Source organism: Prionailurus bengalensis, chromosome A2 (genome assembly GCF_016509475.1).
Source record: "Prionailurus bengalensis isolate Pbe53 chromosome A2, Fcat_Pben_1.1_paternal_pri, whole genome shotgun sequence".
Classification (NCBI taxonomy): domain Eukaryota; kingdom Metazoa; phylum Chordata; class Mammalia; order Carnivora; family Felidae; genus Prionailurus; species Prionailurus bengalensis.
The window spans coordinates 123,367,510-123,384,268 of NC_057348.1; the positions used below are offsets into that span (position 1 = coordinate 123,367,510).

The 16,759-nt window shown below is 36.9% G+C and overlaps 1 protein-coding gene across 5 annotated transcripts in view; it reads right to left on the bottom strand.

Moving 5' to 3' along the window:
• Positions 1-16,759, bottom strand: part of NT5C3A (5'-nucleotidase, cytosolic IIIA) — a 52,965-nt gene that overhangs the window by 20,604 nt on the left and 15,602 nt on the right. Inside the window, exon 1 of one of the 5 annotated variants that reach the window (XM_043589221.1) lies at positions 127-243. The exons of 3 other annotated variants lie outside the window; for them this stretch is intronic. The gene's annotated coding sequence lies outside the window, so the exon portion shown is untranslated. Of the gene's footprint in view, positions 1-126; positions 244-16,759 lie in introns of those variants that run through there. One more of the 5 variants, XM_043589224.1, reaches the window with a different exon arrangement.

Below are 16,759 nucleotides of genomic sequence, written 5' to 3' on the forward strand. Positions count from 1 at the left end.
TATTCTATTTTTATTTCCTTAATTTGTATTTTTAAATGTCTAAAATTTCACCAAGATACTGAACCAAATAAAAGATAAAGTTAAACAAAAGAAACTCATTTGTTTCCATGAACTGTACACACTTACCCTGAAAGTAACCGGACCAGCTACACCAGCGAAAGAAAATTCTTCCTGTCTGAGAAGTACTAATATAGCACAAGGTGCAACTGAGGGCGGTTCCAAAAGCCTTGGCTAAGCTCTATGCAAAAACAGTCTTGTGACGCATTACTACACAGTGCTTTATTATGCTCTGGGTGACACTTGCTAGCTCTGAGCTAGTCCCCAGCCAGTCAACAGAAAATTATCAACTGAAATAATGTGACACTTAAGAGAAGGTAAATCTGTACTATTAGAGCTGGCAACTTGCTCTGCAAAGAAAAACAGAGCCTCCATATTAACACTTACAAATACTCCCTTCCTCATCCTGTTTTTTGGTTGCCAGTGTACTTGTGATATATGCACTTTTATGTATGAAACTATAGTGCAACAGAAGGTAAAACAAAATAGGTTGTGGTTGCCAAGGACTGGGGGAGAGGAGAATGGGTAGCCACTGGCTCAATGAGTACAAAGTTTCAATTTGGAAAATGAAGAGTTCTGGAGATGGATGGTGGTGATGGTTGCACAACCTCAGTGTATTTAATGCCACTGAACTGTACACTTAAAAATAGTTAAAACAGACAGGGGCGCCTCGGTGGCTCAGTCAGTTAAGCATCCAACTTCGGCGCAGGTCGTGATCTCGTGGTCTGTGAGTTCAAGCCCTGTGTCCGGGCTCTCTGTGCTGACAGCTCAGAGCCTGGAGCCTGCTTCAGGTTCTGTCTCCCCCTCTGCCCCTGTCCTGCTCAGTCTTTGTCTCTCTCTCTCTCTCTCTCTCTCTCTCTCTCTCTCAAAAATAAGTAAACATTAAAAATAGTTAAAATAGTAAATCTGATGTATTTTATCACAATTTTTAAAAGATTACCTCATTTAAGACACATGAAAAAATACATGATGCATTTAAGATACATGAAAAAATACATGATGCATGCTAAGTGGTCACTAGAATGTTATGAGCCTTTACTACAGGGCACTGGGATTTAAGTGATTTTTATTTTTATGTTTTTCTTCATATTGCCTACACTGCAAATTTTGTAAGACCATGCATGGATTTGCTAAAAAAAAATTTGAACACAATGAAAACTAAGTTTCATTGAAAATTTTGTTAAAAAATGGAAAAACATGCCTTTCCTGTTGGAAATAAGTGGTCAATCTTTTGTGAAGAAAAATATTTTTAACTTTTAAAGAGAACAAGTCTTGTTTTTAACTTGACTAGCAGGACTGCAATATGCTAATGCCATATGTCAGGGCCTCATAGATAAGTTATGCTTACCCCCGGGGAAGCTTTATCATTAGGAACATGAGGAAGCTACACTTTCGTAAATAAATTTTTATATCTGCCCTCTCTTTTCTATGTTCAAGAGAAATCGAACTCACATAACATTTCAGTAATCAAATTTTGTGAAGTAGCATGCTATGTTAAAAACAAACTCCCAATTTTTGTTAACGAATTTTAAAAAGGCCACTAACAAATTATCCAAACTTGGTATCTACCAAAGGTTAAAAATTTGGCACAGCTATCTTATTTTAATAAGATGAGAAGACTTACAACAAAACATTCTTCTACAAGGAAAATCTTTTATACTGTACTAATGGAGGCTCAAGGGCAACCAGATGATCCTTTTTAAAAATACTCTGTATTATATATGAATATTATGACTTAATTGTCCTGTAATATATCAATGTAGGTAGCCATAATAAGAATTTTAAAGATACCACTTAGAAAGATGAGTCAAGATAAGTCATTCTCAACAACAATACAGGATGCTGGAGTCAGAGTTCTTTTTTGGAGGGCTATTTAGAAATACTATTAAAAACTTTAGAAATATACATTCCTTTTGACACAACAATTTTATGCCCTAAGGATTTTATCCTAAGGAAATAAGGCAGTACACAAAGATCTAGTCGCCAAAGATATACAGTTGCCATCTAGTACACAAAGATACATACTACAGACTTGTTTTATAATACTGAGAAATTGTAAACAACCTAAATGCCCAATATCTAAATTATCATTAATATAAAAGAGGTGAATACACTGTGGTATACACATAAAATACAAGATTATAGTTCCCAACATTATTATTAATTGTTAAAATTTATTGTACGTTTACCATGTGTCAGATACTTCTAAGTCCTTGACATACTTCATCTCATATAATACTCATAACCCTATAATGTATGTGTTATCATTATCTTCATTTGATAGGTGAATTAATTAAGGCTATAGCTGGCAAGTGACAGAAATGGATTCAAACTCAGGTCTCTGACTTCAGAATTCATGCCTGTAAATCACTGGACAGTACTGCTCTATGAGATCAATATTTACTCATGTACTGGAGATGTACATGGTCTACTATTGAGTGAAAAAAGTTATGAGAATATCTACAGCAAGAGTCCAATTTGGGGGGAATTCTTTACACAAGCATGGTAAAGTCTAAAATAGAACACATAAGACAGTATCTGTGATGGGATAATGGGACCATTTTTTTTTCTGAGCTTTATACAATGAATTTCATGGGGAACAAAAAATGATTTAAAATGTTACAGTAGTAGCACAAATGTGTATAATCAGAAAAGAACGTTAAAAAATAAATTAAAAAAACACCTGGAGCTAGTCAATATCATGGACAGATGATTTGAAAGAGTATTTTCTTTCTTTCTTTTTTTTTAACTTAAATCCAAGTTAGTTAACATATAGTGTAATAAGGGTTTCAGGAATTGAATTTAGTGATCCATCACTTACATAACCCAGTGCCCATCTTAACAAGTGCCTTCCTTAATGCCCATCACCCATTTAGCCCATTCCCCCCATGCAACACCTCTCCAGCAATCCTCAATTTGTTCTTTGTACTTAAGAGTCTCTTATGGTTTGCCTCCCTATTTTTATCTTATTTTTCTTTCCCTTCCCCTATATTCATCTGTTTTGTTTCTTAAATTCCACATATGAGTGAAATCACAATCAACTAATCTTCAACAAACCAGGAAAGAATATCCAATGGAAAAAAGACAGTCTCTTCAGTAAATAGTATTGGGAAAACTGGACAGCCAAGCAGATAAATGAAACTAGACCATTTTCTTACACCATACATAAAAATAAATTCAAAATGGATGAAAGACCTAAATATAAGACAGGAAACCATCAAAATCTTAGAGGAGAAAACAGTCAACAACCTCTTTGGACCTCGGCCACAACAAGTTCAGACTTGACATGTCTCTGGGGGCAAGGGAAACAAAAGCAAAAATGAACTATTGGGACCTCATCAAGATAAACAGCTTCTGCACAACAAAGGAAACGATCAGCAAAACTAAAAGGTACCTGACGGAATGGGAGAAGATATTTGCAAATGACATTTCAGACAAAGGGTTAGTATCCAAAATCTATAAAGAACTTACCAAACTCAACACCCAAATAACAAATAATCCAGTGAAGAAATGGGCAAAAGACATGAATAGACACTTTTCCAAAGAAGACATCCAGATGGCTAACAGACACATGAAAAGATGTCCAATATTACTCATCATCAGGGAAATGCAAATCAAAACCACAGTGAGATACCACTTCACACCTGTCAGAATGGCTAAAATTAACAACTCAGGAAAAAACAGATGTTGGCGAGGATGTGGAGAAAGGGGAACACTTCTGCTGTTGGTGGGAATGCAAACTGGTGCAGCCACTCTGGAGAACAGTATGGAAGTTCCTCAAAAAATTAAAAATTCAGCTACCCTATGACCTAGCAATTGCACTACTAGGTATTTATCCAAAGGATACAAAAATGCTGATTTGAAAGGACACATGCACCCCAATGTTTATAGCAGCACTATCAACAATAGTCAAATTATGGAAAGAGCCCAAATATCCATCAAATAATAAATGGATAAAGAAGATGTGGTATATATATGCAATGGAATATTACTCAGTGATCAGAAATAATGAAATCATGGGGTGCTTGGGTGGCTTAGTTGGTTGAGTGTCCGACTCTTAATTGCAGCTCAGGTCATGATCTCAGGGTTTGTTGAGTTCGAGCCCTGCGTCAGGCTCTGCGCTCATAGACCAAAGCCTGCTTAGGATTTTCTCTCTCTCTCTCTCTCTCTCTCTCTCTCTCTCTGCCCCTCCCCCATGCATGCTTCCTCTTTCTCTCTCAAAATAAATAAATAAAGTTAAAAAAAGAATGAAATCTTGACATTTGCAATGTAGAGGAACTAGAATGTGTTATGCTAAACAAAACAAGTCAGTTAGTGAAACAGTATTTCTAATGGGGAGACAAAAGCAAGGAATTCACCCAGTTTGCTCTAAAATAAAACAAAATACAGGGGCGCCTGGGTGGCTCAGTCGGTTGAGCATCCAACTTCGGCTCAGGTCATGATCTCACAGCTCGTGAGTTCGAGCCCTGCGTCGGGCTCTGTGCTGACAGCTCAGAGCCTGGAGTCTGCTTCTGCTTCTGTGTCTCCCTCTCTCTCTGCCCCTAACCCACTCACACTGTGTCTCTGTCTCTGTCAAAAATAAATAAACATTAAAAAACATTAAAAAAAAAAAATAAAACAAAACACAGTATGAAAAGAAAGATGACTAGTATATTATCAAAGAGGTAGAAGATAGCTTTGGTGCCCTGGTGTTCTGTCCTACTAGTCTAAGGAAAGGAGAGAAGAGAGGAAATAGGAGTATGGCTTCCTGACTACAGGGAACTTTTCCCACAGTTTAATTCCACCCAGTGGGTATATGAACTGGGGGTTGGATGGGATGTCTGGTGGGCTACCCCTCTAAATGGGACTAACATTTTTCAAGCACTTTCTTACCTTGTGTGTCAGAGTCCCAGAAGCATGCAATGGCCTTTTATATATTGTGGGACCAAGGGCAGGAGCTACCCTAAGATGGCCCACTTTAGAATAAAGATTATTTTGAGTTAAAAATAATCAAGACCCAGCAGATTTAGGAAAAGCTCTTTACCTCCACCCTCCTACCCCTTACAACTGCCTATAATAATTCAGATAAAAGACCTTCTCCAGAAAGACAGCTATCATCATAGATAACTACACTACTATAAATTAGGTAGAGTGGACAGAGAGGAACCTAGCAAGGCCTCTTTGATCCAAGTTCTCTCTTTGTCCCACCATTTCTAAGTGGCCCAGCAAATATTTGTTTATTCTTCCTCAGGCTTGCATTCCTTCCCTTTGAAGACCCAGACCCCTTCTCCTTGTTCACAATGACATACATACTTCATTCTGCCTGTCTTTGGAATTTCCATGTCTTTGTGGGTTCTCCAGATGTATACTATTAAGTTTGATTTTTCCTCCTGTTAATCTGTCTCATGTCAATTTGATTCTTAGCCTAGCGAAAAGGACCTTGAGGGGATAGGATATTCTCGCTCCCTGGTAACATGTTCCATTTTAATTTATTCAGTAAAGCCTTAGAAAAAAGATAATATTCCCTCTTTATTGTTGATAAGAAATCTAAGGTCTGAAGGGGTTACTTACTACTTATATGACTTTTCTCTTATTACATCATGCTGTTTCTAGGCAATAATATACACATAACACACGAGAGGGCTAAAGATGTCTGTGAATAAGAATAATGTTTTGAAACTGTGCCACAAAAAAAAAAAAAAAAAAAAAAGAACAAGAACACAAACACAATCAAAGTACAGAGAAAAAGAAAATGAATTTTGTTTGAAATCACTCTCAGATACGATGTTTTGTTTTTGAGAGGGAATATAAAGGTTTTAGAAGTAAGAAGTTGGAGGCTTTTTAGCAGCACAATGAAGACCATTCAGTAGTGGACTCGATGACTGGTCCTTGTTGCTTTGGGAGTTTCTTTACTCCTGGTCATAGAAACAGAAATCACTCATGAAGCTCCTAAAGGAAACTCTACACTTGTAATTGATATGCCAAAGAGCACAGAACTTCTCGTACAGGACTCAAATCTGTGGAAGATTTGTCTCCCCTTATAACACTGAAACTGGCTGTCTTTATCAATGAGAGAAAAAGATACCCATTTGTACTTCTGAGTAACTAGTTACAACTTTTCAGATACTGTCAATTATTCAATCAACTTGAAAAGCTAAAAATGATCACTTCATATTTGCCATCAAAAAGTTTCTCAAGATTTTGAAATAATGAAAAAACAAAAAGTCCACAGAAAATCAAATCTATCTGTTTAAACCTTAATAACTTATTGATTGATTGATTCATTTTCCCTTTAATCTTGGGGCTGAGAAGTAAAGGGAATAAAAGTACTTCATTACTTCATAGTTGTATGTGAAAGAAATCCCTTCACAATTCTACATAAAACCTGTAGTAAGTACACTTTATTTCTCAACTATTTAATCTAAGACATAACTACTAACTCAGTTTACCATAATCCTATAATTTGGCTATGGAATGTATTTTTAAACTCCAATCTGAATGTGACTGACACCCTAGGAAAGTATTCCAAACAAAACAATAAAATCATATAAGAAAGACCATTCAGTAGGAGGTGAGATGCAATACTCTCTGTAAGGATTCTTGCAAAACTTGTTCCTGCTAATTCTTGTAATTGCTGTATGATATATATAGAAAGATGATTTTTTAAACATGTAAAACATCCATCTAAGCATTTGACTTCTCTTATAACTCCTCTAAAGAAGGCAAGAGTCAACTAACTTCAACACTGTGACTGATCAACACAGAATTGAAACAGATGTTGTTAATGTTTATATGAATACGATTTTAAATGTTTAAGGAGCCAAATCAGAGATGGAACAATGAATGCTTCCATTTGGGGATGAACAGGAAGTAAAGATCTTCTGTAAGTTTCTTCTCATTTAAAATCATTCCAAAAACTTATCCTATTAGGTGACTGTTAGTGAAGTTGACTGCTGCATTTATGAATTTACAGGCATATATGCAAACTGAGGAAAACCTATGGTTCTAATCTCAATGCATTTCTTAAAAACTCTGCAAAAATCTAGGATTGAGTAACTTAATTTTCAGAAACTCAAATCCAGTTCTCGAACATGGTTTATAACTTTTTAAACTTAAAAAGTAATAAATTCTGTAGTTTAAACTCCTTTAGAGGAAATGACATGTATGTTGCAACAGGTAGGTCAAGTTCAAGAAAACTGGGGGCACCTGGGTGGCTCAGTTGGTTGAGCACCCGACTGTGGTCCCCTGTTGGGCTCTGTGCTGACACCTCCGAGCCTGGAGCCTGTTTCGGATTCTGAGTCTCCCTCTCTGCCCCTCCCCAGTTCCTGCTATCTCTCTCTCTCAAAAATAAATAAAAACATTAAAAAAAAAAGTTCAAGAAAACTGGATGTAATACTGTATCATTAATGAAGGGAGTCTTCACTGGCTATCCTCTGAAAGGCACTATGTTCTAATATTCCCAGATGCTTAGCACTGAAATTGTTGTTTCCATTTTATTATATCTGATCTCTGTACCTGAAATGGAACAAGAAGAAAAACTTTGTTTAATTTTGGACTCTTCCACAATCACACAGTTGGTATTCTGTCTGTTGAAAAGAAACAGTATTGTTTAAGATTGTTCTTTTGGTACGGGTTATACTAAAAAAAACAGCAAAAATGGTTATGTTATTTATGCTTTTATAGTTCATGTTATTATATCCAATACCTCTAAATGGAGAGTACAAAGACTTAACTTAGTATCTTCTTTTTGCTCTGCAGGATAAACTCATTTAAAAAATAGAAAGGTAAGAAAATGATGAAGAAATTTATTTTGAAAGAGATTCAAGTTTATAAATAACTTATAGCAAAGGATTACTTGAAATTATACAGAGGATGAGTGAGAACTTGAGTTTTAAAAGTATGTAAATAGAAAAAAACCACAAAATATAGTCCTAAAAGGACTAAAAAAACTTCCTTAAATATTAATAAACTCAGTATGTTAGACCAAAGTACTTAATTTAACCTATGAAAAGTTTTGGTAACATATGTTCAACAATGGAACGTGTGTTCATCAGAATGGAACTTATAAAAGTAGGTTTATCAGAGAATGGCCTTCAAAGTGCTTTATACTTTATAGTCAGGTGTCATACTGGTGATCTCTTTCAAACTTTTAAAGGCCTCCATGCTAGATATAAACTGCTTAACAACACATAAAAAAGAGGTTAAGCTATCCAATTCCATTTATGAAACTAGTATAAAACCCTGAAACAAAAGCCTATCAAAAATAGTACAAAAAGGGGGGGGGGGTACCTGGGTGGCTCAGTCAGTTAAACTTGCAACTTCGGCTCAGGTCATGATCTTACCTCTGTGGGTTCAAGCCCTATGTCAGGCTCTGTGCTGACAGCTCAGAGCCTGGAGCCTGCTTCGGATTCCATGTCTCCCTCTCTCTCTCTCTCTGTCCCTCCCCCGCTCATGCTCTGTCTCTCTCTCTCCCTCAAAAATAAATAAACATTAAAAAAAATTTTGGGGGGGGGGCGCCTGGGTGGTTCAGTCGGTTAAGCGTTCCACTTCAGCTCAGGTCATGATCTCGCGGTCCGTGAGTTTGAGCCCCGCGTCGGGCTCTGTACTGACAGCTCAGAGCCTGAAGCCTGTTTCAGATTCTGTGTCTCCCTCTCTCTCTGACCCTCCCCCATTCATGCTCTGTTTCTCTCTGTCTCAAAAATTAAAAAATGTTAAAAAAAATTTTTTTTAAGTAGTACAAAAAGGGGATACATAACCTAAGTTCATGTATGAATATAGATACAAAAGTCCTAGGGGTGCCTGGGTGGCTCAGTCCGTTGAACGTCGGACTTCAGCTCAGGTCATGAACTTGCAGTTCGTGGGTTTGAGCCCCGCATAGGGCTGGCTCTGTGCTGACAGCTCAGAGCCTGGAACCTGCTTCAGACTCTGTGTCTCCCTCTCTTTCTATTCCTCCCCTACTTGTACACTATCTCTCTTTCTCAAAAATAAATAAAAATTTAAAAAAAAGTAAAAAACAGCCCTAAATAATAATGCAGTAACAAGCTAAATTCAATAGTATAGATAATCACTCAACATGGCTGAATCAAATATATCATAAAACTCAACAGTCATTACAGAGGAATAAAGGATCACAGCTGACTGTATTTTCTTCTTCATATTCTTTGGTATTTTCTAAATTTTCTGTAATGAACCTATCTTATGCCCAGAAGAAAACAAATATTATTTTTAAAAAGTTACATGGCCTGGGGCGCCTGGGTGGCTCAGTTGGTTAAGCATCTGACTTCAGCTCAGATCATGATCTCATGGTTCATGAGTTCAAGCCCCAAGTTGGGCTCTGTGCTGAGGCTCAGAGCCTGAAGCCTGCTTTGGATTCTGTGTCTCCCTCTTCCTCTGCCACTCCTCACCTACACTGTCTCTCTCTCTGTCCCCAAAATAAAATTAAACATTAAAAAAAAATTTTTAGGGGTGCCTGGGTGGCTCAGTTGGTTAAGTGTCTGACTTTAGCTCAGGTCATGATCTCGCAACTCGTTAGTTTGAGCCCCACGTCAGGCTCTGTGCTGATAGCTCAGAGCCTGGAGCCTGCTTCGGATTCTGTGTCTCCCTCTCTCTCTGCCCCTCCCCAACTCATTCTCTCTCTCTCTCTCTCTCAAGAATAAACACTAAAAACTTTTTTTTTTTTAATAAAAAAAAAGTTACATGACCCAAAATGTAAGAATGAAGAAATACATATAATGCTACTACATCTTTGGACAAAATGGGCATGCCATATGTTAAGCCATATTTATGAAGGTAAAATGAAAATTATCTATTGAGGTAAAATCCTACCTTACTACTTTTTCTGGAGTAGCCTTCCTCATTCTTTGGCTGGGAGGATAAACTAATGAGTAAGCTACACAAACTATTTAAACAATATGTTAGATTCTCCTCCCACTCTGTATATCGAATGAAGTCATAATGCGTAAATGAGGAGTCATATACAAATTAAGCTCCGTAAAGCATTATAAAGAATTAGTACATTGGTTTAAAGAAGGCATTTAGGTGGGTGGGGAATTGGGATAAAAAGATAAAGGGGATTAAGAAGTACAAAGTGCCTGCGTGGCTCAGTGGGTTAAGCGTCCAACTTCAGCTCAGGTCAAGATCTCACGGTTTGTGGGTTCAAGCCCGTGTCGGGGCTCTGTGCTGCCAGCTCGGAGCCTGAAGCCTGCATTGGATTCTGTGTCTCCCTCTATCTCTGCCCCTCCCCCATTCACGCTGTGTTTCTCTCTCTCAAAAATAAACATTAAAAAAAAAAAAAGAAACACCAACTGGAAGTTATGAAATAAAGTCACAGAGATGAAAAGTAGGGCATAGGAAATATAGTCAATAACACTGTATAATCTTGTATGGTGAAGATGACGACTACACTTATCATGGTGAGCATGAACTGTTGAATCACTATGTTATACACCTGAAACTAACAGAATACTGTATGTCAATTACACTTCAATAAAAAGAAGCAGCAGCAGTCAATAGCACACATTTAAAGATTTGAAAGGAGGGTCACTCTTAGACTACTCAAAAATGGAAGTGAAACAAAAAGACTTGGAAAAATACATTCCTAACATACTCTCATGGTATCATTATAAATCCCCTTGCAAAGGGGTATCATTATAAAACCCCTTGCAAATCAAGAAAAATAACTTAGACAATTCAGAAAAGAAGAAAATAAATGGCCACTATTATTTTTAAAGGTTCAGCTGAATATTTAAAAACATATTATTTGGTAAAAATGAGAAAAAAAAAAGACACCTCTTCCCAGGAAAACAGGGAGCTAGGTACTTGTATATACTGCTGGTGGAAATGTAAATTGGTACAAACTTTTCAGGGGGTAACCCGAGAGTACATTCAAAAGCCTTAGATTTGTGCATGCCCTTTGACCTAGCATTCTACTTAAACAGTCACTGATTTGCAAAGATGCTACATGAATATTTACTGATCCATTATTTACCACAATGAAAAATGGAAAACAATCTAAATGCTCAACAATGAAGAACTTGCTTAAATAAATTATGATATAATAACATAAAGGAATATAATAATCTAAAATAAGTATAGACCTGATAAGGAATAAATTAATAAATGAATAATCTTATTAAAAACAATGTTACAGGGGCACCTGGGTGGCTCAGTCCATTAAGTGCCTGGCTCTTGATTTTAGCTCAGGTCATGATGTCATAGTTAGTGAATTCAAGTGCTACATTGGGCTCTGCACTGATAGTGCTGAGCCTGCTTGGGATTCTCTCTCTCCCTCTCTCTCTGTCCCTTCCCTGCTAGTGCTATAGCTCTCTCAAAACAAATAAGTAAACTTAAAAATATAAAAATAAAAACAATGCTACAATATAATCTCATGCTGGGACAAAGGACAATAGTTACATGCATAGAGAAACAAAGGAGTACACTAAAATCTGTTGTTGTTTTTTTTTAAGCTGGTGAAAATTGCGGATTATTTCTTTCTGTTTATCTAGATGTAGTAATTTTTTTATATCAGCATGCATTATATCATATAAAATAAAAAGATAATCAGGGTAAAATTAAGCTTAAAACAGGTAAATTAAAAGGGAGAAATTCTTTATAAAAAACTGGATCTGATCTAATTCAGGTACTCATGAGTCCTTAACTATTAAAACTTCCCTAAAACAGAACCATGACTGGAAATCCACACATGTGAACTTCATGAATAAATTTTTAAACATCTATACTCTATCATATGATATGCTTATTTTTAGTGTATTAGAGGGGATTCAAAATTAGTGAAATACATGTAGAAGCTTTATTCTTTATAAAAACCCATGTTTCTCATACAACTTTAGTGAAATTAAATTTCAGTAACTGAAAATGATATTATAATTATATATGCCAAGCCTGTAAGTATGCTACTCAGGTCAATTTAACCATGTACAAATTATGATTGCAGGCCAGCAAGGATTAGGACCTAGAGGGCTAGGTACTCAGGTGAAAAACTGTTGCTCAACATTCTCTCTCCATTCCAATCTTTTTCTTTTTCTTCTTTTGAGTTTTATTTATTTATTTTGAGAGATGGGGAGGGGCAGAGAGAGAAGGAGAGAGACAGAATCCCAAGCAGGCTCTGCAGTGGCAATGTCAGTGCAGAGCTCGATAAGGGGCTTGAACTCACTAACCATGAGATCATGACCTGAGCCAAAATCAAGAGTCAGACGCTTAACCAACTGAGCCACCCAGGTGCCCCTCCATTCCCAATCTTTTTAACTTTAAGAAAGATGTATGATGATATAATTAGACATTCTGATTTATCTCCAGGCCTGAGAGCTCAAACAGAATACTGTTTAGAGACAATTATTAAATCATTACTTAGTGTGAACCTCCTATAAGAGAACATCATGTCTACAAGACAGCTGTGAAAAGAATTGCTTTACTTCAAGAAGGAAGAAAAGAGGATCAGCATTTATTGAATAACTACTATGTGGTAAACACAGTTTGGCACTATATGCATATCATCTCTTTTTTAATCTTAACAACCCAGGGTAGATATTTAGAATGCACTGTTGGAATTCTCCTAAAGGCATTATTTAAAATACCAAGTAAAATAAACAATACAAACACAAAGACAGAACACATTCTTAATATAATACCCTGAAAGAAACAAGGGGGCAGAAGAGTTTTTAGGTGAATCTTCTCCATTCTGGAGAACTGGAAATTGAGACTTAGAAATTGTCCAAGGCTAGGGGTGCCTGGGTGGCTCAGTCGATTAAGCAGCCGACTCTTGGTCTTGGCTCAGGTCATGATTTCACAGTTGTGAGACTGAGCCCCACATTGGGCTCTGAGCTGAATGTGGAGCGTGCTTGGGATTCTCTCTTCTTCTCTCTGCCTCTCCCCTGCTCATGCTCTTTCTGTCTCTCTCAAAGTAAACATTTTTTTTTAAACCACAAAATTTTCCAAGGCTAAACCATCAGAATGTGGCAGTGCTGAGTCTGAACCAAGGATTCACCAACTACTAAACTCACAAACATTATATGTTATGACTTCATTCCCTTACCAGATACTCTAGAGTTCAAGTCAGCAATTATGAAACTTGTTAAATAAATTATTTTATCTTTACTATATAAGATACAATACTTATAAATTACAGAATAACTGAATTAATTATGGAACACTAGATTTCCCCATCCTACCAAAACTAAGCCATGTGACAAAACCATCAAAAAGATGAAATAGAATAAAGTATTTAACTTGGAAAGAGAAAAAATTTTTTTTAAAAATTTTAAACATTTATTTGTGAGAGACAGAGAGAGACAGCATGAGCAGGGAAGGGGCAGAGAAGAGAGGGAGACACAGAATCTTTGAAGCAGGCTCCAGGCTCTGAGTTGTTAGCATAGAGCCCAGCGCAAGATCATGACCTGAGCAGAAGTGAGACGCTGAACCAACTGGGCCACCCAGGCGTCCGGAAAGAGATAAAATTTTTAAAGATCAGCAACACAATAACACTTCATTAAAGCAATTCTTATTCCCAAGTGGGAAGCAGGCTTTCTTTAAGCATACTGAGGGCTGGTCTGCTACTTACTAAGCTAGTTCCTAAGCAAATTAATACATATTATGACAATATTACTAGCTGGACTGTGTTTTTAAGGATTAAATAAAGTAAACATGCACAGTGAATTTAGCCATAAGTAGACACCCCCAAATTTTAGTTCCTTTCTCCTAGTCACAGGATGATAGGGCAGTGCCCAGCTAACCCAAATGGGAATCAGTTTCTAAGTGTTTTCTAGTGGTAGCCCCAGGGTAGCCCCCTGTTTTCTTGAAGTCACTTCAGTGGGTTTCTGTTTTGTCACTTTTCACTATGCTGTTATGCTTAGGTTCTCACGCTTTTCCTATCTCCCTCCATCAAAATCGACTGAGGGTCTCATTACCTTAGAACACTAATGGTGTCACAGAGAAATCTAGATAAATTTTGGGTTTTTTTGATGATGGTGTTTTGAACCCAGGCTCTGAGTGGGGCATTTGATGTAAAATAAACGAGAGGGCTGTGCCATGACAAGGCTTCAGAGACAAAATGGGGACAGGAAGGATCTTGCGGGAACCCACATCACGTTAAACATGTGACTATCTATTTCCACCCACTTACAAGCAGGAACTTGCCAAACAAATTAAGCAACCTTCCAATCAACCACTAAACAAAACGCTGTAATCTACTAGCACCTTGCAAATGAGGAAAATAAACAACGTATATGGAAAAAAAATAGACAATGGATAAGGGCAGAAGAGTGTCAGTTGGTTTAAATTTTATAGATTAATGGTTTGTAAGGGCAAAACAATAACTTTCCCTCTACCCTTTTATGTTCTTTGCTGAGACCACCCACACTAAAAAGATTAACAGAAAAGAAATCCTTAATTTCACACCTCCGGGAACCCACAAAGATAAGAGACCTAAAAGCAGTCAGGCAATTGAGGCTTATAAACCATCCTGAGCTAAGGAGAAAGGGGTAGAGGTCTGGGGCTTCAAAGGGGAGGAAGGCAATTCCAGGAAAATGAGAAGAGCAACATTTGCCTCCGTGCAGGTAAATCTCTCAGATAAAAGAGCAATCTCTGGTAATAGCTCTCTTCCTGGTACACGCCCCTTTCTAAATTCTTTTAGGCAGGTAGAAGGGCAGCAAAAAGCTTTTCCTGACCCCTCTGGGTCTTGACTGGCTTCAGTTCACAATAATTCACATGACAAAGTGGCACATTTTGGGGTGGCAAACCTTTAGGTTTAAGCAGCAATGAGAGAGTAAACATAAAAATGTATAAACAAGAAAGGTAATTTAGAAAGCCAGCACTAAGCCATAGCAGAGAGAAGTCTGCCACCTGCTGACACAAAAATGGAATTGTGTAGATTTCCTTGATTGACATTTTTAAAGGTGGGGGGGAACCTCAGATAAGGTTCATGGCACTGGGTTTCAAATAACTTACTGTACTGAGGAGACAAATTACAATCCCTAATTTAAAAGAGAATAAGGATTAAAATTGGATTTCAGGTTCTTTATAGGCTTAATTCAGTACCTCTAAATAAGGTGATGTCTGAATTATTTTAAATGCAAACAAAAAAGAAATATATGGAAATGATTTAACAAATTGTAGGAAACATTCAAACTGCTACGATGAATTAATGATAATCCAAGATACTTTGTAAAAATTATAAAATCTGTGGGGGAGGAAAAATAATTTTGCCTATACCCTTCTAGGTTCTTGGCCAAAACTCTCCTATAGTAAGAGACAGATTAATAGGAGAAAAACAAACACAAGTTTAATAACATGCATACTTCCTGTATACATGGGAGATACCCAGGAAAACTAAGTAACTCCCTGAAATGGCTCAAACCACCATCTTCAATACCATCTCGAGTTAAAGCAAAAAGAAGATGGCAGATTTTGAGGTTACCAATCCTGTTCCTTTTTAAATCCTACAGATTTCACTTCTGCAATCCACCAATTTTCTGTCCCCTTTTTATTACTTATGCCCATAGCAGTCTAGGGCTTCATTCTCTTTAATCCAGGCTTATTTTAATTCCTGCTCCTTGAGTGTGACAGAATATCGTCCCAACATATGCCTCTTTGGCACAAGGATTATTTTGAGCTGATAATTTCAGAGAAACTGTAGACACCGGAGAAGCTCTGAAAAGAGCAGAAGTTCTGTTTTGCAAGGGAAATTTACATTTATAAAGGAAATCTCCATTTCTGTGTGTGTCTCCATCTCGGTACCAAAAGGGAAGGAAGAGAAAGATGATGAAAGCACCTCAAACTCAAATCAATGGAGAGAATGCATTTAAATCTGCACATCAACCCTTACTCAAGTTTACCACACTTTTCTTCCATCCATCCCACAACAGGCCTCTTTCATGACCTTTTCTCTTTTTGTCTTTAGCTGCAGATGGTATAATTTTAAAGCACCCAGGAGAGTTACTCATTTTTCCCAAGGTATCTCTCATGTACATGTGCTAATAAAACTTGTTTGTTTTTCTCTTGTTAATTCTAACTTTTGACATAGGGTCCTAGCACAGAACTTAGAAAGGCAGAGGGAAAATTATCTTTTCCTCACACTGCTCATCTCTTGATTCTAGTTATGCTAATTTCATATACTTTAGTTACCAGATTAAGCACACTAAAATGCATTCCAGATCTTACCACTGATTATTTAAAATGAATATAACACACTCAAAGGCTCTTCAGCAAATTAATTACAAATACCTTACTACTGATAATGAAGATGCTTCTACACTGTGGTCCCAACACAGGTTTTAAAAGGTTTCTTTCAATTAACCAGTTTTTAAAAAAATAAACATGGTCATGTTACTTCAAACACTACAGAACATTAAAGGATGAAAAAGTAGAAATCTCCTTCCCCAGTCTCATCCTCCCAAGTTCCACCATAACTAGTAACAACTACAAACAGCTTCTAGTACAGTTTTCCAAGAATTTCAAGTGACATACAAACATATACATGTGTATCTCTGTCAGAACCACAACTGTTCTAGGACATGCTTTTCTCCCTAGTTACTATCTTTTAAGTTTTTTTAAATGTTAACTCATACAGATTTACTTTCTTATTTTTTAAGCTGCAATAACATTTTATTATACAAATGCACCATAATGTAACTGATTTTGGAGTGGTGGGAGTCCAGAGCTGATGGCCAAGAAAGAATTCTTGTGACGTCTTTGGTGCAAAAAGGTGATT